This window comes from Carassius carassius, chromosome 15 (assembly GCF_963082965.1).
Source record: "Carassius carassius chromosome 15, fCarCar2.1, whole genome shotgun sequence".
Taxonomy (NCBI): domain Eukaryota; kingdom Metazoa; phylum Chordata; class Actinopteri; order Cypriniformes; family Cyprinidae; genus Carassius; species Carassius carassius.
In genome coordinates, this window is record NC_081769.1 from 13,745,716 (window position 1) to 13,753,168 (window position 7,453).

The window sequence follows — 7,453 nt, forward strand, 5'->3', positions numbered from 1 at the left end:
AACAGGCTTATCACAGGGGGACACTCATGAGAGGTATGTTAAAAAGCCTCTCTGCATGTTCTCTGTGTGATAGCCTGCAGCTAAAGTTCTGCACTCGGAAGTATTCATTTTTTTACTCTAGGTCGTCCTCGTGTCTAACCCCCGCCGTACGCTTCTGTGGTTGCTGAGGCGCCACACGAGGTGGTGGTTTGGGGCAATGTGTGCGGCTTGGACTTTAGTACAGTGATGTGCTGGAGTTTTACCACTTCGCTCGCTTTCCCCCACTCGAGTGTGTTAAATCAGCAGATTTGCTTTTACATACAATTTGTTCACAACAGCTTTGGACTCAGAATACGTTCTGGCCGACACATGCGGCTCTCTCCCTCCGAGCGGACAGGAGAAACACACCTCCCCTTCCTACAGTGAGCTGTTGGATGTGGTTACCCACGTGGTGGATAAACTATCCCTATCTAAGCTGGACGACCTTTTTTTAACTAGTTGTGCACCTACCTAGCCCCATGAGCCGCTACCCTTCTTCACGGACCTCCACCAAGAGGCTTCAAGGTCCTGGAAGCAGCCTTATCAGCGCGCGTCACAAACGCCACGGGTTTCGCCACCATTGCTGACATGGTGTACCACGATTATACAATGATGCCGCCGGTGGACGAAAACTCTAGCCGAACGTCTCGCCCCTCTTGATTTGGCGCTAAGTGCTACCAAACACAATGGCCGAGCAGTGGGCCATTCTATGATGGGATGTTAACGGTCGAGCGACACCTTGAGCGCCCCCTCTGACACTCTGCACAATCCAGCCTTCAGATTTTGAGGGATGGCAAAGAGACTGAATATGACGGCCCACACAGCTGCCGTGATCTCGCTGATCTCGTGTTCATCTGTTGGATTAAATCCTGCCTTGGATATGCTTCAGGATTATATGCAACAAAACACAGCGACTTTGACGCATGCGCTTCCATTGCTGTTCGCCAAGGACTATGCCCTCCACCAGAGAGCGCTGTTGGACCGCACATCCATGCTAGACATTGACTGTCTCGCAGCAAGAGGTGCCTCGAGCATCATTGCATTGAGCGATCACTTTGAGCACCCGCTCAGACACTCTGTGAAATTCAATGAAGCATCCGCGCCCGGACATTAAAATGCATGTGGGAACGCTGCAGCCACTGGCAGAGACTTTGAAATCACTAACGTTTTCCGGGCCGCAGGGGAGCGTTTGCCTGGGATTTTCACTATGGGTGTTACGCACAATTGTCACGGATACACCATTCAGTTCGAAAAGGCCCTCCTCGCCGCGGAAATCTCCCATGGTTTTTAAACCAAGGAAATCGTGGTGCTGCGGTGGGAGATGTCATCTCTGCTGGGAAAAGGGGCTATAGGAGTACAACCCTCTCAGATGGAGTCAGGTTTTTACAACCGGTATTTTGTTGTTAAACAAAAAAAAATAATAATAATTGGCGGTTTACAACCGATATGGACAATTGGATGGTGTTAGCACAATTGCAGACTCAAGCACACTCACATCAGGATCTTGTGATTAATCATCTAAACAGCCTGGGCTTACGCACAAATTTCCAGCTAGACTATCTCTACCGCGTGTTCAGTCTCTCACGTCATGCCTGAGTCATTTCAAAGCAGGTCGGGCAGTGATGGTTAGTTTGTGCTTCAGACTTTTGGTCTAATGGCAGTGGCATCACCTGTAATCTGTCTGGGCTTACTTCACATGCGCCCACTTCTGTGGTAGATGGAAAGCCAAACATTTCACCCCGTTGTTTTCTGCATCTATCGATTCGGTGACACGGAGGTGTGAATAACTAAAACCGTGTCAATAAAACCGTGGATGTCGGCCAAATTCCTTTAACAGGAGTTCAGCTGGGGATTTGTGCTTCCCGCGACTGTCATGACAGGAGCGTCTTTGACCGGTTGGGGAGCTGTTGTCAAGGATGCCCAGCCCATGGAGTATGGCCTGCGACACAACGTGGCTGGTATATTATCAGGTTGGAATTGCTAGCAGTTGTTCTAGCTCTCCGATATTTCTTGAATCTGCTGATCGGCCGTCATGAACTAGTCAGTTCCGACAACATTGTGGTTGTGTCGTATTTGATTCATCAACGAAGATTACGCTCTCGCCCCCTGTGTAGGCTGTTGAGGAATATTCTTCTTTGAATATTCTTCTTTGAACAGATTCTGATGATCCGAGTGGTTCATGTCCTTGGGCATTTGAACTTTGGAGCGGATTTGCTCTCCAGACAGAGCCTAGAGCTTGGGGAATGGATGTGACACCCCCAGAAGGTGAGCCTTATATGGCAAATATTTGGAGAAGCGAAGTGGCAAAGCACAACTATCCATTGCCCGCTGTGGTTCTCCCTATGCCCTCCATCGGCCCTAGGCTTGGATGCGTTAGCTCACGATTGGCCCAGGATCAGCTATATGCTTTTCCTCCAATTTGACTAATTCCAGCAGTGCTATCTAGGATACAGCTGGACAGAGTGGAGCAGCTGCTGTTGGTGGATCTGTGGAGGCCCACAAAGCCGTGGTTTGCGGATCTAGTCAATCTGCTAGCGGGCTCTCCATGGAGATTCCCTTCAGAAAGGTCTTACTATTGCAAGCAGAGGGATGATTTAGCACCCAAGGCCAGATCTATGGAAGCTGTGGGCGTGGCCCCTAAGCGGAGTGAGTCAATATATCATGGTCTTTCAGTTGAAACCACAGAGACTATAATAATTCTAGGGCAGCTTCTACGAGATGCTTAAATGCTTTCAAATTGGAAACTGTTTACTGCCTGGTGTGGAATTCGTAATATATATCCAGTTATGCCCCGTGGCTTCAGTACTGGAGTTTCTTCAAGACTGTTTTTTCTATGGAGTAACACCAGCCACTCTTTAAAGTTTACATGGCAGCCAATTCAGCTAACCACGTGTATATATAGATGGTACTTCAGCGGCCGTCTTCTGCTGGTCTCTCACTTATACAGAGTTCGCGACGGCTAATGCCTTTCCTGTCAGGGTTGGGTGCGGGGATGAACTCAAATGCAGACAGAATGCTCTCACACGATTTATTGGAGACAAAAACAGAAAACAAAACCCACGAGGGGGCAAAACAAGGGCAAGACTGATGAGAGATAAACTAGACTAACACTTGACAAACTACACTATGACAAAAACAGGATCACACTTCTACTTAGACAAGACTTTCAATAGACTAACTTACAGGCAGATCTCACATAGATTGACACGCAATGTTAGACAGTATTTAACAATATTAGACAACAGGTAGCAACAGTTGGCAACGTTTGATAATGAACCGACAAAGGACAGAGAAACACAAGGGGTTTATAAAGGAAGGCTAATAATGAACACAACAGGTGGAACAGGTAAATCAATGATGACAAAACTAGGGTAACAAGGGGGGCGGGGCAAGGAAACGAGACAACACAAGCACATGGCCCAAAGACAAGGCCATGTGCTTGTACACAAAACACGGGTCTGTCATGATCCTGCCACAAGACTAGAGAAAAATCAGGACATGAAGGCAGAATCATGACAGAACCCCTCCCTTAAGGAGCGGCTTCCAGACGGCTGACTGGGGTACGGCGCTCACGGCCGCTGACTGGGGTTCGGCGCCCTCGGCCGCTGACTGGGGTTCGGCGCTCACGGCAGCTGACTGGGGTTCGGCGCTCACGGCGCTCGTAGAATCAGTGGACTCGGTACATGACATGACAGACTTGCCAGGGGCTTCGAGAATCTGGACAAGACGCTTTAGGTATTCCGCCAAAGTGTCAGCTGCGACGAGGACAGGCATCTCTTGATGCGCGGAAACAGCCCGCAAGACAGCTTCACCAGCAGAATCGGCTGCTGCTCTCTCTGCAGCACTCATGACAGCGGGCTCGGGAACAGCGCTTGCAGAAGCGGGCATGGGAACAGCACTTGGAGTAGCGGGCTCTGGGACCTGCTGAGATGAAGGACGAGAGGCTCCCTTTCTCCTCTTCTTCCTCTTAGGTCGCGGTGTGGTAGTCATAGCCGGACTTGTGACCGGTTGGAGAAGCTCAGCGGGATCTGTGACTTGCGTTGGACGGGCAGTCTCAGACAGCGCTGACTCAGCCGAGGGTGACTCCGACGAAGAATCCCACGAAGTCCGTCTCCCTCGTTTACCACGAAGATTAACAGGGGTGGGAGGTGCCTCAGGACTCGAGGAGGGATGTGCCTGATCCCCCAGTGTTGCAACGGCCAGGAAACAACCTTCTGGGATCACTGGCAGCTTGGCCGAAGGTGGGGACCTCGAGGGGGAGACCTGCGGCTCCTCCTGGGAGATACTCTCCCATATTTGGGCATAGTTCCACAGGATCCACTCACCCTCAGACGAGTATGGGAGGGTGACCCTCTTCTTGTCAGTAGGGGATGACAGCCAGCATTGCTTGCGGAACTCCAGTTGTCGCTGGAGTTCGGAGGACCCCCTGTCTGCTGAGTTCCTTCTTGGTCCGTTCATTCTGTCAGGGTAGGGTGCTGGGATGAACTCAAATGCAGACAGAATGCTCTCACACGATTTATTGGAGACAAAAACAGAAAACAAAACCCACGAGGGGGCAAAACAAGGGCAAGACTGACGAGAGATAAACTAGACTAACACTTGACAACCTACACTATGACAAAAACAGGATCACACTTCTACTTAGACAAGACTTTCAATAGACTAACTTACAGGCAGATCTCACATAGATTGACACGCAATGTTAGACAGTATTTAACAATATTAGACAACAGGTAGCAACAGTTGGCAACGTTTGATAATGAACCGACAAAGGACAGAGAAACACAAGGGGTTTATAAAGGAAGGCTAATAATGAACACAACAGGTGGAACAGGTAAATCAATGATGACCTATGCTAAAAAGTTGGAAGACCAGTTTACTTCCAACGACTCTACTTCAGTTTGGAGAGGACTGAGAGCCATCACAAACTACAAGACACCATCCCCTTGCACTGAGGCTAATCAACGACTTGCTAACGACCTGAATGAGTTTTATTGTAGATTTGAAACCCCCAACACCCATTCTGACCATCTCCCTACACAACCATTAACACCCCCTGCAATCCCCCTCTCCATACCTCCTGCTCTTCAAATCTGTGAAGATGATGTGCGCCAGGTCTTCAAGAAAAACAAAAGAAGAAAAGCACCAGGTCCAGATGGCGTTACACCAGCCTGTCTGAAAATCTGTGCTGACCAGCTGGCCCCCATCTTTTCACAGATCTTCAACAGATCTCTGGAGTTGTGTGAAGTGCCTTCCTGCTTCAAACGCTCCACCATAATCCCCATTCCAAAGAAACCCAAGATAACAGGACTTAACGACTACAGACCTGTGGCTCTAACGTCTGTCGTCATGAAGTCGTTTGAAAAACTGGTTCTGGCTTATCTGAAGGACATCACTGGACCCTTACTGGACCCCCTGCAGTTTGCGTACCGAGCAAACAGGTCCGTGGATGATGCAATCAACATGGCATTGCACTTCATCCTGCAACATCTGGACAAAACAGGGACTTATGTGAGGATCCTGTTTGTGGACTTTAGTTCGGCTTTCAACACCATCATCCCAACAACCCTCCAAACCAAACTGACCCAGCTCTCTGTTCCTAGCTCTATCTGTCAGTGGATCACCAGCTTTCTGACAGATAGGCAACAGTTAGTGAGACTGGGGAAATTCATGTCAAACAGCTGCTCCACCAACACTGGTGCCCCTCAGGGATGTGTTCTCTCCCCTCTGCTCTTCTCCCTGTACACCAACGACTGCACCTCTAAAGACCCCTCTGTCAAGCTCCTGAAGTTTGCAGACGATACTACAGTCATCGGCCTCATCCAGGACGGTGACGAGTCTGCTTACAGACAGGAGGTTGAGCAGCTGGCTGTCTGGTGCAGTCTTAACAACCTGGAGCTGAACACGCTCAAAACAGTGGAGATGACTGTGGACTTTAGGAGAAACCCCCCTGCACTTTCCCCACTCACCATCATGAACAGCACTGTGACTGCAGTGGAGTCATTCAGATTCCTGGGAACCACCATCTCTCAGGACCTGAAGTGGGACAATCACATTGGCTCCATTGTGAAAAAAGCCCAACAAAGGTTGTACTTCCTTCGCCAGCTGAGGAAGTTTAACCTGCCACAGGAGCTGCTGAAACAGTTCTACTCAGCCGTCATTGAGTCAGTCCTGTGTACTTCAATTACTGTCTGGTTTGGTTCAGCTACAAAATCAGATATCAGAAGACTACAGAGAACTGTTCGGACTGCCGAAAGGATTATTGGTGCTCCCCTGCCCACCCTCCAAGAACTGTACACATCCAGAGTGAGGAAAAGGACTCAGAAAATCACTCTGGATCCCTCACATCCAAGTCACCCCATCTTTGAACTTTTGCCATCTGGCCGGCGCCTCAGAGCCGCAAATACAAGAACAGCAAGGCACAAGAATAGTTTCTTCCCCCAGGCAATCTACCTCATGAACAGTTAAATGTTTCCCACTTAAACGTATGCTTATGCAAAAATGTGCAATATCCTTATATTTATTTGTTACCCCTCCATCCTAGAACATTCCTGCATCTCACTCAATCCTATTCCATTATCATTTATAGCACAATTGTTTATACACTTATTTATTTGCCAATTTGTAATTCTCCTGTAAATTTTTCTTTTTTTTTTTTTTTTTTTTTTTTTTTTTTTTTTTGTCGTCTGTGTGTTGTTGTCTCTGTTTACTGGAAGCTTATGTCACTAAAACAAATTCCTTGTATGCGCAAGCATACTTGGCAATAAAGCTCTTTCTGATTCTGATTCTGATTCTGATTCTGATTCTGATGACAAAACTAGGGTAACAAGGGGTGGGGGGGGCAAGGAAACGAGACAACACAAGCACATGGCCCAAAGACAAGGCCATGTGCTTGTACACAAAACACGGGTCTGTCATGATCCTGCCACAAGAATAGATAAAAATCAGGACATGAAGGCAGAATCATGACATTTCCACCCTGCACGAGTTCCTTCATAGATTATCTTACTTTAAGACGGTTCTTCTTGTGGCTTTATCCTCCTTCATGAGTTGGGGATTTATAGGCTCTTTCTGTTCGCCCTCGTGCTTGGACTTTGCACCAAAGTTTGTGAGGTATTGCTGCGACTAAGGCCTAATTATGTTCCTAAGGTCGCCTCGGACCCTTTTTACTTTCAACAAGTGGTCTGGGAAGCTTTAACCCCTGCAGAGGAGGGGCTAGGAGATCTGAGTCTTTGCCCTGTCAGAGCGCTGAAGACTTATTGATCGAACAGCTCCACGGGGTGAGTCCGACCAGCTGTTGTCTGTTTTGGACACACAAATAGAGACCATGCTGTCACAGAGCAACACATGTCCCTTTGGTTGGTGGAGGCTATATCTTAGTCTATAGGCGTGCAGACCTGCTTCACCCTTAGGAATTAGAGTTATCCATGAGAGC